The sequence below is a fragment of the Lissotriton vulgaris genome, chromosome 2_1, assembly GCF_964263255.1.
Source record: "Lissotriton vulgaris chromosome 2_1, aLisVul1.2, whole genome shotgun sequence".
Classification (NCBI taxonomy): domain Eukaryota; kingdom Metazoa; phylum Chordata; class Amphibia; order Caudata; family Salamandridae; genus Lissotriton; species Lissotriton vulgaris.
In genome coordinates this window covers 477229815-477245833 of record NC_141687.1, presented here as the reverse complement: position 1 = coordinate 477245833, position 16019 = coordinate 477229815, and positions in this window count along the sequence as shown.

The following is a 16019-nucleotide window of genomic DNA, read 5'->3' as shown; positions in this document are numbered from 1 at the left end:
GAATTTGGCTTTGGGGTTTACTTTTTAACGACAATTGGACATTGGATTTTAGGGAATTTTTAATTTTGAACATTGGTTAGGGTTAGAGAGAGGGGTGGATCAGGTGTTGTGGGATTTTTTACATAGTTTATTTTTGTTAGGGGATTAAATTATATATAGCTGTAATTTACATACAATGTGGTTAATGTTTTGTGGGTGGGGTTACTGCTTTACGTCACACTGTTTCCTTGCTGCTGCAGGGCAACAGCCAGTGTTTGATTTAAATAATTGGCTGACTTTGTAAGAAGCAAACAGATAGATGCGGTACCCCTCACTGAGTGACTTGTCCTACTTGTACTGTCAGTCTCTCCTCCTAGTCCATTATTATACCTCCCCCAAACTTCTTTTCTTACCTATGATTGATGTTTAACCCCTTCGCTGCTCATGACGAGCTCAGCTCGTCATGAGGCACAGTGGAGCTGTGCTTATGACGAGCTGACCTCGTCATGAACAATGGGGTTCACTAAGGATCAGCACAGAAGGGGGAAACCTTTAGCAGCCAAGGCGTTAAGTTAGGCACAGCGATGGCTGCATGACAAATCCGATGCAGGTTGGGTTTCCAAAGAGAATGGAGATGCCATGGATGTGGTGGTAGTAGTAGACACTGGCAGTAGCATTTACAAAAAAAGAAAATAAGACAGTCAATTGCCTGAGAGAGACTCTGGGAGGAGTAGTAGTACTTATAATTATGAGATGTAATTATTGTAATTGTTGTAACTGTTGCAATTTGCTTTATGTTTGCTACTTTTATGGTTATTTGTTTTTAACCAAATAAAGTTTATTGAACTGAACTGAGTAGTAGAGCAAAGAAAATAAAACATAACGGTGGCGGACCCAGCCTAGTACTAGAGGTTACAAACTGTAGTTGTGTTGAGTGAGTCACTTAAAACAATCGTAATTCATAACCTTTACTGCTGTATGGTAGGATGTTGATGATGAATCCAATCAATGCCGGGAATTAATCATAATGTTTTGGGTCCCTTTGGAAAAAGAATTGGCTTGCATATAGACTGAGCATGGGTGGGCAAGCAGAAGAAGATCCTCGCCCTGCCTTCAAATTGAATTAGTGTTGCTTTCACCACATCTGCCCCAGCAAGCGTGTGATCAATTGTTGGTGTACATTTAATGTAGTCACATTCCACCTCAATATAAATCACACAGCCTGGGGGTAGATGGTTAGGGTTTGATGAATGGATGGGAATGGGGGTTTGGGGAAGCGTTTGACAAAGAAAAACAGTATGCATGGACACAAAAAAAGCAAAACACAATCTTGCCAGTCAACCATGATCTTATCCAATAAATCTATAGGGGGAGAAAAAGGAAATGCATGCATGATGATGAAGATAACTTGATGGTTAATGTTAAAGAGTAGTACTTACGAGCAATACTATACAATTAGACAGTACAGGGCAGCAGTATATTAATATTTATTTTGCCTTGCCTCGGTGTATGCCCTCAGAGAGACCCAAATTACATGTTGTACCGGGCTTACTTTCAAAGATAGCAAAGAAAATTAAAAAACTGTTGTAGGGATCAATTAGCAAACAAAAACAACACAACATACAGTCGTAATGATTGAAGAGAAAATAGAATCAAATTAATTAAAAGACGAATGATGAATGATATTAAAGTTACCGTATTATCCTGGTTAAATTGTGGAGTTGAATCTCGTCATTCCTCTTGGTCCTCCCTTCCATGGACACTAGCAGAACAATCTTGGGTGCCACTGCCTGACTGATGCGGATTGGTAAGGTAAGTGTGAGTTGTTTCTCCTGGTTTAGTTTAGTGTAGATGGAAAAACAAAATGGGTATTGAAAAATCAATGAATCAAAAAAAGCATCAATTATGGTGGAGTGCAAGAAGAGAATAGAGGACACTTTCAGACTGAGGCGGCTTGGATACATTATGTCTACTCTTCTGTTTACAGCAATAAGCTACAACAACAACAGGACAGAGCAGGCCCACACGTCACCGACCCAACCTCCATTTAGCTTAGATTTTGACAGATACAGCAACCTAGTATTTTCAAAATTAAGTGACTAAATCAATGCGCCACTGTCAGTCATACCACTACAATAATCGACTCCACCACTACTCGGACTTGTAGAACTGCTGTGGTTCTTGTTTAATTTTTGTGTTTACCTTTTATGCCACTTCATGAAATGCAGCTATTCCATCAATCATCTCCGATCCAACTGACTGACTGCTTGCAAAGATAGTATGGTCATCATTATGGTGTGGTACGTGTTGTCCAACTCCAACTCAGTCTATAGTGACTCTGATTAAGTCCATATTCCATCAAAAAAATTGCAATGGATATTGGCCTGCTGCACCTGCAATAGTAGGAGTACAGTGTGGTTATTAATAAATAACAAGGAAACATTGACTGTCATTTGAGTCACTTTTACTTTATAGATTAACTAACAGAGTTCGACTTCATGCACATTCGCTCAGAGTCAGAACCCTTCAATGTAATTCATGCCATCATTCAATAATCATTACCTATCTTGCTCTTCTCTTTGGGCTGTCAGATCAGATGCCTAGTTCTGACAGGTGTGTATTTTTTTTCTAACGAGACAGTGGCCGCATTACTCCACATTAATTTTGAGTGTTGTTAGTCGCTGTTTTGGTTATTTCTTCTTATTCAGCTGTGCCACTTTAGTTCACATGGTCAGCACTGTGATGGTCCGCTGCCTGGGTAGCGGTCATTGGTCAATTGAGTTTTCAGTCTTGTCTTTCTGTGCCAAGTACCTTCTGTCCTGACAGTGATGAGCTTTGGATGCCTGCCAGTGCAGAGGCTGTAGCATTCTGACAGTGATGAGTTTACTTTTGTATGCCTGTCCAAGTTCTGACAGTGAAGAGAAGAGTTGTGGATGCCTTCAGACAAAGGGGGTAGCCTTCAGACAATGATGCGTTTCGGCTCAGAGACAAAACTGAGTCATGTTTCACTTCTTATGGAGTTACTGTTAGAGGCAACATTTCTTGTACTATTCTCCATCTCCATCCAATGTCCAGCTTGATGGAAATGTATTTAGGGTGAGTCAGGAATATGGAGCAGGACTCTGAGGAGTAGAGGGGACAGTTAAATGCACAGACGTGCAACTCCAATAGAGAAATAAAAAAAGAAGACTTTGGTGATGGATTAGTTTTGATTTGATTTGAACCAGAAAGACACATACACACACAAATAAAGGAAGGAAGAAAGTAACAATTTTTAGGCCTAGTTGTCAGGGAAGAGGAGCTTGTCTTCAAACTCCGGTGGTTCGGACAGAAGTAGGTCATGTAACCCACTACTTATGTCATCGAAGTCGCTCTCCTCTTCCTGCTGTGACTCACGTATTTTGTAGTCCGGTGGTATAAAGTGCTGATTCATTTTTATCATGATTAACCTCTCCAAGCTTTTAGGCGAGAGACTGGTCTTTTTCAAAGTTACACTGGCACCAGCAGCACTGAAAACACACTCGGAATAAACCCTTGTGACAGGGGAACCCAGGTACTTTATCGCCAGCCTACTGAGCACTGTCCATTGACTTGTTCTCCCATACCAATATACCAGTGGGTTTCGATCCATGAAGACCTCTGTCGAGTCATCCAGATAGGCCTGGACCATCCGCTCAATTCTCAGGGGTGCTCCGATCTCCTCTACCTCTTTTGCCTTTGCATCAGCATTGGACTTATCATACCACTGCCGTAGAAACCAACCAAATGCCGATTGTACTCTGGATGATCCTGTTCTTGCTGTTGTTGATTTTATTGGTAGTGTTGGTGTCGGTGACTGCTGGGAGGAAACTGCACTGCCCTCAGGCTCAGAAGTAGAACTTGTCTCTAGGATCTGCTCTGTAGTACTTGTTCTGGCTTGGGGTGGGGGGGCTGGGGGAAAGCTGTTCGTTTTCAAAGTCAATGGCTTTCTCAGCTATCAAAGTTTTGTACTTGGCAACATTCACTTCTGAAAAAGGAATTACTGCCTTACGGTTCAGAAATACTTTGTATCATGGATCCAAAATTGTGGCAGTAATGTAATGTGGATGTGACACAATGTTATTTTGAATCCTTGTATTGTCAGATAAGCGAACGGCTAAGGAGTCCGCCAAATAATATGCATCTTGTTTGTCATCCACACCTGCGTACGTTTCAGACACCTCCTTCAGTTGTTGCTCTAGCTTGTGCAACAATGGGATAGCTTGGTACATAGTACAGTCCTCCCTGCTGACTTCACGTGTGAAGACCTCAAAAGGTAGTAGCATCTCTGTCAGGCATTTAATGAGGTCCCATTAGCCATTTCAACGGTCATGCCTTTCACAATAGGATCCCCTTATCTTTTCATGACATAAGCATTGAGTGGTATGGACTGCTCAAACAGATGATCAAGCATGCAATAAGTTGAGTTCCAATGTGTGGGCACCTCCTGGATGAGCGCTTTGACTGGCGTTTTATACTCACGTTGAAAGACCCTCAGCTGCTTCTGGGCTTTAAAAGAATGGCTGATATGTGTGCATATTCTTCTGCAGGTGGCCGTTAAGTTGCTGACTTTGTGTTCATTTTTCAGAAAGTCTTGAACAACAATGTTAATACAGTGTGCAAAACACGGGACCCTGAAATAGCCACCATCATTCATGGCCTTAACTACATAACTGCCAATGTCTGTGACAACAAAACCAATGATAAGCCCTCTTGGGCAAAGCCACTCAAAGACCTTGCTGTTAAACTCCTCAAAATGTTTGCAGCAGATATTTGTTCTCTAACCCCCTCAAAACAGATCCAGTGTGAAGTAATGTACATGTAATAAGTGGCTTGGCAACTGGTCCACATGTCTGTTGTCAGGTGGATACTATGAACAGCACTCTGCTTCAAGGCTTTTCCAAGCAATTCCAGCATGTCGTGATGTAGTGCTGGAACAGCAACTTGGGCAAAATAGTAGCCGCTGGGAACCTGCCATTTTGGGCAGATGGCTGTCACAAATTCCAGAAAACCCACCCCTTCAACAAAATTAAAATGGAGAAGGTCCAGTGCTAACATTTTAGCCAGTTTTGCATTGTACAAGCGTGCTATTGGGTGGTTGCGTTGGTACTGCCCCTCCTGCCTAAACGTGCTGATAATGGTAGGTTGCAGGGTTTTCCTTAGGCTCAACGATGCACTTGCTGTCATTGAGGTACTCCTTGCTGTCCTAGGCTGACTCTTACTCTTGTGCCACTGAGATGTTGCTGAAGAAGATGTGGGCGATGATAACACTGCACTGCTAGGGACAGGGATACTTTGCGTACCACTACCAGAGAGAATGTCTCCCTGTCCTTCCTCTTCCACTGTGATCAGATCTTCTACTTGTTTATCCACACCAACATGAATGGTTGCAGTTCTTATGCCACGAATGTGGTCCTCCCGGTTGATCAAGTGGTATTTTTTCAGGTGCGTTATTTGGCCTCCGGTACCATAGTTTATACCAAGCTTACCCCGACTACCAGAGGTATTACAAATCGAGCATATAACAATGTTCTCCTCCTTTTTGCTAACCGTAAAGAAGTCCCAAACTGAGGAGCTTAACTTTTGCCTCCTGCTGGAGGTGTCACTTCCAATGCCGGATGAACTGGAGGGTGTGTGTTGAATTTGACTCTATGCTGTACCACTACCTACTTCTACTGAGGTGGTGGTTGTGCTGGATGTAGGTCGCTGCCGGGCCTTTGCTAATACAAATATGGAAGCTGTAGGTTGTGTTGGTGTTACCTGTGTTGGAGGTATGCGTGCTACATCCCTCGCAGCAATTTTGGATAAGGTAAGAATGTTGGACTGCATCTCCTTGGGCTGGGAGTGATATTCGTGATGACTGGCTGATAATCCTGCTGTTCTACATCGACCTTCATAAGTGTAAGGCTCTCTGGAACCTTCCTTTTGCCTAGCCTGGTCTTGGAATGTGTCTCCCTCTCAGACTCAGTTTGTGGCTTCAAAGTGGCTTCTAGATCATCAGAAGGGGAGCTTGACGAAGAACTTGATGGACTAACCCTCCTTTTCCTTCTTGGAGATTTTGATGACAATGGATCTTCTGAATGAGTGGCTTCCTCTTCTTCTTCCTCTGCATGAGGCTCAATTTCCAGAAATTTCCTGAAACACCCCTACTTCGGGAGGAACAACAACTACTATTGCGGGCGGTGGCTGCGGCTGTTGTTGACCACTTATCTGCTGTGTTTCCTCCTGCGTTGATTGGGTACTACTTTGAGATAGAGATAAGTTTATCTCCCGCTCAGCATCACTGCTTTCCACCATTAGGCTGGCTACCTTTTGCACACTCATATGCTTGAGCTGGGTTGATGGGTTGGGCCCACTGATGCGGAGGTGCTGCCCCCAGCTTGCTCCCCGGACACCATTAGTTTCCGGAAAACGTGTTGGGGGAACACCAGACTTAAGTGTCACTTTTTTCTTCTGTCCTTCTTCTCAGCAACTTTCTTGGTCTTGGAAGACCTGGTACCTGCTTTCTTTGGGCCCATCTTCTTCAAATCTCAGCAGCACTCAGTTGCACAAGTTGCAGAGATGTCTGGTCAGGTCACGCGTCACGTCGGGTACAACAGTAGTACGTATGTCTGGCAGTACAATGGGCGATGATGACAGACACCTCCTCCTTATTCTGAAATTTGTTGTGCGTTAATTACTATTAGTGTACTGTGTACACTCAGTAAGAATAAGAATAGCAAAGAAAAAAAACAAAAATTTAGTAGATCCTGTTTGGCCTTAATTTGTGCATCATGTGGGATGGATGCAGCATCAGGGAACTGCAGCTGGGAATGTGGATAGAAGCAATCAGCCGAGAGGAACAAGGGTAAAGACTTGCAGGCCTATGCGGCAAAAACAGCAAACTACTACCACAAAATGGTCCTCATCCACATGGTCACTCATCACAGGCACATGACCCGGAAACTCAAGCAGGCCTATATCACTAAATGGCCAGACAAAAGGATGCCTGTTAAACAACACAGTTTTAATGCAAAATAGAAAATCTGCATGGCTAAAAAGGTTGTAAAGTTACACAACAACACATACACATTCAACAAATGCATTTATTTAACACTCACCCAAAAAGTTACCTACACCCCAAAAACCACATTTTGGAATTCATTCCAATGCCATTCATGCCATAATTGATGTTTAAATAAACATACAGCATGGAAACAGTTGTTTCATGCACCCATGAGTACCTCTGGGCGTACTGGCTGAAAAGGCCTAACACACACCCAAAAAATAAACCCCCCCAAAAAAACACATTTTAGAATTCAATCCAAATGCCATCCATTCCCCTAAATGATGTTTAAATTCAACAGACACCATAGAAACAGTTGCTTCATGCACCCCTGATGAGTAACTCCGGGGCTACTGGCAGACTAGGCCACAAACTTGGAGGCCTATGGCAAAAGGCCAGTGGCTGGTCCCACAAAATGGCCACCACCACATGGCCAGGCCAACCACAACAACAAGAAAAGAAAGAGAAGACAGACAATGCAGGCCTATGGCAAAAGTACAATGCCTGACTTAGCAAAATGGCGCCACCCACATGGCCAGGTCACCCACAATAACAAGAAAGGGAAGACAAAGGACAGGAACAGGAAGTTGGAGACTCTGGGGAACTTCCTTCCTCTTAAAAAAAATTGTAAGAAAAGAAAAAGGACTACAGCCAAATAACAACCTGAGGAGTTTTTTTTAGCAAAATGACCAAAATCATCATTTTCGGGAAGGTTTTATGCTGCTCGAGAGATATTCTTTGCCAGATTGTAAATATTGCGTGTGGGGCATCGCAATCTTCACAAAAAGTCGTTACTGCATGCGCAACAACGTATATTGTGCGTGCGATGAAGATGAAAAGTGTAAGTTTGCGTTGTCACATAGTGCGGAGTTGCCAGAAGTCCGAGAGCTGAAAGCCCAGGGTTACCTACTGCCTGAAAAGGCCTATTTATTTAACACACACCCAAAAACTGAAAAAACACCTCAAAAAACACATTTTGGAATTCAATCCAATGCCATCCATGCCCTAAATGATGTTTAAATTCAACAGACAAAATAGTAACATTTGCTTCATGCACCCCTGATGAGTACCTCTGGGAGTTTGGGCCTACTGGCAGACTATGCCACAAGTTTGGAGGCCTATTGCAAAAGTCCAGTGGCTGGTACCACAAAATGGCCGCCACCACATGGCCAGGCCACCCAAAAAGTGAAATACACCCCAACCCACATTTAGCAATTCAATCCAATGCCATCCATGCCCTGAATGATGTTCAAAATTCAACAGACATCACAGAAACATGCACCCATGAGTACCTCTGGGACTACTGGCTGAAATTACAATTGAAGAAAAACAACATACTAGGCCCCTACTAAAACTACAGGACACCCACAACAATAACTTTGAAAACTGATGAAAATCCCCCAAAAATGTAGGTACAAAAAATGCCCCAATCAAGTCCTCGAATCCAATCCAATAATATGATGCAGCAGACAGACACAAAAAATGATCCTTCCAGCTCCAAATCCAAATGAAAGTGAACAGCACATGGACGAAGCACTGGGAGGAGCCGCCAGGACAGGAACAGGAAGTTGGAGACTCAGGGGCACTTCCTTCCTCTTGAAAAAAAAAGTCAATCAAAAAAAGGACTTTTGAGCAAAATGATAATTTTCAAGAAGATTTTATGATGCTCGAGAAATATTCTTTGGCAGATTGCAATTTCTGTGTGATTGGGATTGCGATCTTACCAACACTGCCGCCGGAAGTCAGATGGCGCGTCCAAATGATGTGTTCGCGTTTGCACACTCTCGCGGGATCGTGCGGCCAGATACCAAAGCTCGTGGCTCACGCGAACAGATAGGAAATCTCATCGGCGAATGCAGAATCCCAGCAAGTCGTTACCGCGCTCGCAAGAGAGCATATTGAGCGCGTGAAGAAGAAAAACAACTACTCTACTTTGCAGATTGCGTAGTATTTGGTAACTTCGCGGTCTACACAAACCGCAAAGTTACTGAAAATACGTAAACTCTGTGAGCGGAGTGTAGTTCACCGCCCAGGGTTAGTCTAGATGCTTTGGGCATGCTTTGGAATACTTTGGAAATGTAACTCTGGCCTGCCATTTCAGTACTGAACTGCCTGTGTGCAGTTCAGTATTGCCATATCGACTTGCCAGACCCTAAACCTTCTCTTTTCCTACATGTTAGTCACCCATAAGGCTGGCCCATGGTACTCCTGTGGGGAATATGCAGTGTATGTGAAAGGTAGGACATGCCCTGATGTGTGTGGCATGCCCTGATAGTTAAATATTGCCAACGTCGTTTTTCACTATTGCAAGGCTATCTGTTCCGATAGTTTAGAATAGGGTGTTTGCTTATAACATCTTTTAAGCATAACTACCCCTCGGAACAAGATAGGTAAATAAAGTTTGACATGCCTAAACTTAGAATATTAAAATGCATCTTTTAGTGAGGGTGGTTTTCTACATTCTGTGTTTTGAAAATACCACTTTTAGAAAGTAGGTCTTTTCTTGCTTAGCCATCCAGTGTTCCTCTGCTAGGATGTGTATTGACTGTGTGGCTTTGGAGTGATAGGGGCTGGGAAGGTGCAGTGGCTCCAGCGAGTCTGGATAAGTCAGGGCTGGGCTGAATAAACCTGGGATGCATTTAGGGTAGAGGGAGGAGATTTCCTTTCACCAGAATGGGCCTGGTATGCTTTCCACAAATCTGTCTCCTGACAGGAAACTGCACCAAAGATGATAGAACTGGTTTTGACTGAGCACAGGGCTTCTCTGCCGCCAGAGAACAAAGGATTGTGTAGTATAAATATTGTGGCCCAGACCCCAGACTTTTAGATCACATCTGGGAATCAATTCCAAGGAGAAGAGCAGGAGAAGTTGAGGAGGAATACTACCCCTGTGCTGTTTGCTGTCCGGGGTTGCGTTGCAGTGGCTACTTGCTGCCAAGGAAAGGAGAAAGGACTTTGCTGTTTGCTGGGTCCCATGATTGAGAAAGATCTCCAAGGGCTTAAAACTAAGCTTGCCTCCTGTTCTGAAGTCCCAGGGACACAAAGACTCCACCACCAGCTCCACTGAACTTCCATGCTGAGAGTACTGACCTGCGAAGAGGTGCCTGTTGTTGCTTTGGACCTCTATAGGCTGTTTGCTGCTGGGAGCTGGGAAAAGTAATGCAACTTCAAGAAGCGCAATGCAGTATCCTCTGTTTCCTACGCATCGCTGAAGAAGTCATCGCAGTACCTGCTTTGGCTCAGGAAATCGATGCATGCCACATCGAGTGCACGGATCTCCAAAGTCCAAGATCACCGCACCAATTCCGATGTAAGATCTACTGTGTGGCTGTAAGAACCCACATATGGTCATGGATCGTTTAATCGCATCTAGGTGACAAGTCTGTCGCATCGTTGAGGGACAAAGTAAGAAACCAATACATCACCTCTTCTCCGGTGAGGAACCTACACATCACCTCCCCTGAGCATTAGTAAGGAACTAAACGCATCACCTCCAGTGGAGCAATGAACCGATGCGTCACCTTCCCTGAGTGTAAGAAACCGACGCATCACCTTCCCTGTGACCCTTTTTGTTGGTGTGCGTGACACATCCAAGGTACTTTGTGTGAAAAGTGTTGCATCTGCAATTCGGTTCGAACTAAATTATTTCTACTATTTGAAAGTCATATTTGTATTACTGTATTGTGGATTTCTTTCTTGTTTTGGTCTTGTTTGGTTTAGATGAAGAATATTTGTTTTTCTAAACTGGGGTGGTGTCACTGTATTACTGTATGTGTTCACAAATGCTTTACACACTGCCTCTAAGCCTGTCTGCTCGAACCAAGCTATCAAGGGGGTGAGAAGGGGTTATTTTAGAATTATATACACTCACCCTGACTAGAAGCAGGGGTCCCTATTTGGACAAAGGTACCTACCTCTGACAACTAGAGACCACTGTAGGAGAGTAGGATCTACTTACTATGGTTACCCCCACTTTTTGCCGGTTTTCACAGTTTTTCGACTTTAGTCTGGCTGGGGTCCTGCTATCCAGGACTGTTCTGTGATGCAACCAGACCATATACTCTTAAGCGCACTATAATCTTGCAGTAAATGCTCACTTTGGAATGGCTGCATGGAAACATATTGTGTTTGGTGCCAAACACTTTGGAATCCTACCCCCAGCGCCAGTCCTGGCAGCAGGAGTAGCATTCCACCCTTCTAGAGGGAGAGACATGTACATACTGGTCTAACTGGTAATAGTTTAAAAGAGCTCTGGCATCACAAAATGAATGTAAGTAAGTAAGTAATATTTTTATTTGTACATGATTAGTTAAAATCTTTACAAAAATATAAAATACCAGTGCCGACATTAAAAAACTGAACTGTAATTAGGATTTAAAAAGAATACTGCATTACTGTAAACAGATCAATAATATCCTCAGGTGCTAGTGAAGAACTTCAAACAATATCAAGTCTTTTTTTTAATGAGTCAAAGAACTTCACAACCTGGCAGTTAAATTTTGTGTTGCTGGAGGTAAAACATAGTATAACTGCCTGCCGGCAGGTCCGTACAGCGTGTGTCTTAAAAGATGGGAGCAGGAGATTGCGCCTCAGGTCCCTCAGTCTAGGGCATATACATATCACGTGGACAATATCCTCCATGCCAGACTTGCACAGGCGACACTGTTGCAAAACGGGTGGTCTCACCCAGGGGGGTAAGTGTGGCAATATCGGGATTACGCCAAGGCGCAGTTTTAAAAACTTTTCTTTGACTTGTATTTTCATCCCTATGTTAAGGTATGCTTGTGACTTTATTTTGCCATATCCACCCAGGATTGTCCATCCGTGCGCTCTGTTTGCCAAGACTTTCTTGTCTTCAATCGCGGAGATGATACGTGCTGATTTTTTAGCCAATATTTTGAAGGACTGGAGGTCTGTAGGCGTTTCCCAAGTGTTAGACAAACCTAGGAGTTCAATTGATTCAAAAAGATAAACTCTCTGCGACGACGTGCGGTGCCGTAGTAGCTCAGCCCATATGCTGGCATTTAAGGAGTCGGCTTCTGCATTGCGGATTTTGCGCCAGGTTGCTACATATGCGCTCCGCCTTTCTAGAGTTTGTCTGATAATGCCGAATTCCAAACGAATCTGGGCAGGGGAGACATATGTAGGAAGGTTGAAAATGCCCCTATAGGAGTTGGCTATAATCGTGTCCAGTAGTTCGGCATCCTTCCCATGAAGTGATTCACTCCCATACGTGAGAGTTGGTTGTAGTTTCGCACGCAAGATTTCAAGAAATGGTTTTAGTGTGAGATCAGGGAGTTTTGCCTTTAGAGATTTTAATGCCAGGTAAGTCATTGTGGCTTTCCCTTGGATGGAATGGAGTTGAGGTCTTGAGTTGTTGTTTGAATCCAAGAGGACACCCAGATATTTATATGAGGCCACCCTATCAAGTTTTTCTCCATTTAGGTACCAGCAAGGATTCAATTTTTTCCTGTAATTGACCGTCATGGATTTTGACTTATGAAGATTTATTTGGAGGGCGTTCTTTGCTGAGAAGGCAAAGGTTGCGTTCAGGAGGTGCTGAAGGCCTACTTGGGTGCGGCTTATCAACACAAGGTCGTCGGCGTATAACAGATTAGAGAGGGTGATGTGCCCTAACTTGGGTGCGTGATTACAGCATTTCTCTAATTCTGCAGGCAGATCCGCTAAAAAGAGATTAAATAGGATGGACGCTAGAAGACAACCCTGTTTTAATCTCTTTGTCGTCCTGATCGACTTCGAGACGTGTGTGCCAGCCCCAAGCTTGATTTTAATCCAGGTATTGGAGTGGAGAAGTATTAGGACGTCTAAGAGACGCTTAGGAATGCCCCAGTTGTAGAGTTTCAGCCAAAGTTTGTTGCGATCCACGTGATCGAAGGCTGCAGTGTAATCAATAAATGTAAGGAATAAGGGTGACTTAGCTGCTTTTGCTGCGCTCATCAGGAGGGACAAAGCCATGATGTTGGTGATGGTCCCTTGACCTTTTCAGAAACCCGTTTGATTAAGGGGAATGATGGCATTTTCGGAGGCCCATGATGATAATTCCTCCAGGATAAGTCCTGCAAAGTATTTTGCTTCAACATCAAGCAGAGCAATAAGACGGTAACTGTTTGGATGGTTCTTGTTCCCATGTTTGTAAATAGGACTTATGATGGACCCATGCCATGAGTCAGGAAGCGTCAAAGTGGAGTTTATGTTGGTAAATATTGGGGCCAAATATGCACTCCAAAAATCTCCATCTGATTTGTACAGCATAGGTGGAATTCCATTTGGCCCTGGCGCTCCATTTGGTCTCCCTTTTTTTATTTGCCGAGTGATGTCTGCTGGAGTAATTTTCAGTTGCTCTTGTTCAGCGTCCTTTAGTAGACTATCTTCCTCTTTTGGATGGTCAGATTTCGTTGGCCTTATTCCTTCACCCTCCCATGTTTCTTGTATGCTCGCGATCTTGTGGTAATTGAGTTGTGCCTCGTTTCCAGGCCTTAAAGGTGTTGTGACAGAAGACAGAGTTGCCGTGGCACCTATAGTGTCATTATCATTGAAGTGTGATAATAGGTGTTTTGTCCATACTTCCTCAGATATATGTGAATTTTGCCCTAAATGGTCTGGGTTCTGCAACCTTTTTACCATTCGCCAAAACCTGGAACTATTTTTCTGCTTCCCCTCGTGGACAAGTTTTATCCCAAAATCGTCATTTCTTTGTTTTTGACTTTCCATTTCATCCTCAAGCTGTTTTTTAGCTTCCCGGAGAACTATTTGCAAGCTGCAGTTTGTCTGGTCCTTTCTCATTAGTCTCAAGGTTTGATTTATTGTTCATTTTTGTACTTTCATGTCTGTGGTTAGGTGTTTCCCGATCGAAGACCCCTTTGTTCGGCCTGGATTTTTGGACGCCATGCCTCTCATTTTCCTAATCATGGTGTCGCTGAAGTTTTGCCAGACGTCTGACAGCTTGGTGGAGGACCCCAAAATTTAAGAAAAAAGGGTTTTTGCGGTGAAGCTGATGGAGTCAATGTTGCCGGAATTATACCGTAGCCGCTTTAAGTTTGAGCTAACATCTGTGTCTGGGCCAGTGAAGGGCGCAATTTCCAGTTTCAACCTAGTTCTTATTTCAGCCACTAGGGGCAAGTGGTCGCTGAGATCGCTCGCTCCAATTTTGAAGGAAGAAACCGAACAAAACATGTTCAGAGAAACGAAGATGTAGTCGAGGTGCGAGGAATGCAAATTAGAGTGGAAGGTGGCTACTGGAGGGTCGTCTTCGGCGTAGCAACCGTTTAAGGCCCGTAGGTTGAGTTGTTCCAAATGGAGAAGGAATTTTTTTGAGAGCTTCGTTTGGGTGTTATTTTTTGTGGTGCCTTGAGGCGGCACGCCCCATGCTGTGTTTAGTTCTTGAGTGAGGACACTATCTTGATCATTGCTGATGAGGAGTGTATTGAAGTCACCGGCCACCAGGAGTAGGTCAGACAGACTGGTTTCCCTTATTTTTTCTAAAACTTTCACCAGCTCTTCTACCGCCTTGTGTTTCTGTTTGGGATGAACATAGGTGTTGATTATAATTGTTTCTTGGGGTTGCATTTTTAGCCCAAGTGAGAGCTTTACCACCTGGATGGCACTTGGAGGAGAAATGTGAACGTCCATTGCCTCGATTTTGCCTATTGTTGATATGGATGCGAGGACCGTCAACCCTCCCGATCTGCGACCAAAGATTGAATTTTTGTTTGCCGGTATGAAACAGGACGTGAACCCCTGAAGATCGAATCCTTTGTCTTCCCAGGTTTCTTGTAATAGTAGGAGATCAAATGTGAGTAGATATTGTAAGAATTCAGGGTCGCTCTTTTTACTTTCTAGGCCATTGATGTTCCAGGAGCAGATTCTAAAATCCCTGCCCCTTGCTGAATAATTGGAGAAGACTTGCCCTTTTTGTCAGTTGTCTGCAGTCGTAAAGCAAATTGTACGCTGAATTGACTTCCAATTGAGGTCGGATTAAAAAAATTGGCTACTGTGGTTTTTGTTTTGTGCAAGTCGAGGACTTTTTGCGGATCCCCCGAGTGGCCCTGGTGAACTGCTCCTGGCTCCCTTTTGTATTGAACTGATGTTTTTTTGAGCTTGTGACCAGGTAGGGGGCAGGAGAGGAGTCGGGTAATGGGGTTGTTTTTCGAGTTTCAAGGCAATCCCCCATTGTTGGAACGTTGCTTCCTCCTTCATTATTTTATGCGCTGTCTCCAAAGAATTCCAAGTTGTTTTTGTTATGTCTGGGCAACAAAATGGATGCTGCAGCCACAGATACAACTCTGGCCTCCTGCTGCTGACCGAAACTCCGGCAGAGGAGGCCTGGACAATAGATTCCCATCACAGGGAGATGTAACCACCTCCCAGACAGGCTTTAGTGTATTGGGCTGGGTGGTTGCACTCCATAAGTGCTTTGAAAGTCTGCACTGGGGCACATTTGGGGTCCCTGTGCATAGCCCAGTTTAAACCGGTTGCAGGGGCTCCTTTGCAATCCCTGGTCCAGTGACTGGAGGGTCCCTGTGAAGGTAACTCAGATTTTCCTTCAGCTTCTCTGGTTGCTACAGATGTGCCCTGACTCTCCGCCGTGTCGTGAGTCCCTCAGACCTTGCTGGTCTGCACTGAAGCGTTTCTTTGATTCCTGCCTGGGTTGCTCTTGCTAAGGCTTGTTGGGTCCAATCTGGGCACCGACACCGCACCACTCAACATCCTTTGTGGGACAGCTAGATTTCAGATCCTGGTTGTTGTTGATGCCTCCTGGTCCTTGTGGCTGAAGAGTCAAGCTTCACCTTCTTCACCTGAAATCCCCCAACATCGGTGGGCATTCAACTATCGTGCCCCTGGTCACTGGCAAGTGACCCATACTCTGTCCCCTCTGCTTTCAGGTTCTTCTCATCTTCAATCCAGGCTTGGATCACACCGTACACTTTCCACTTGATTGGCAGCAGCACTTTGCAGC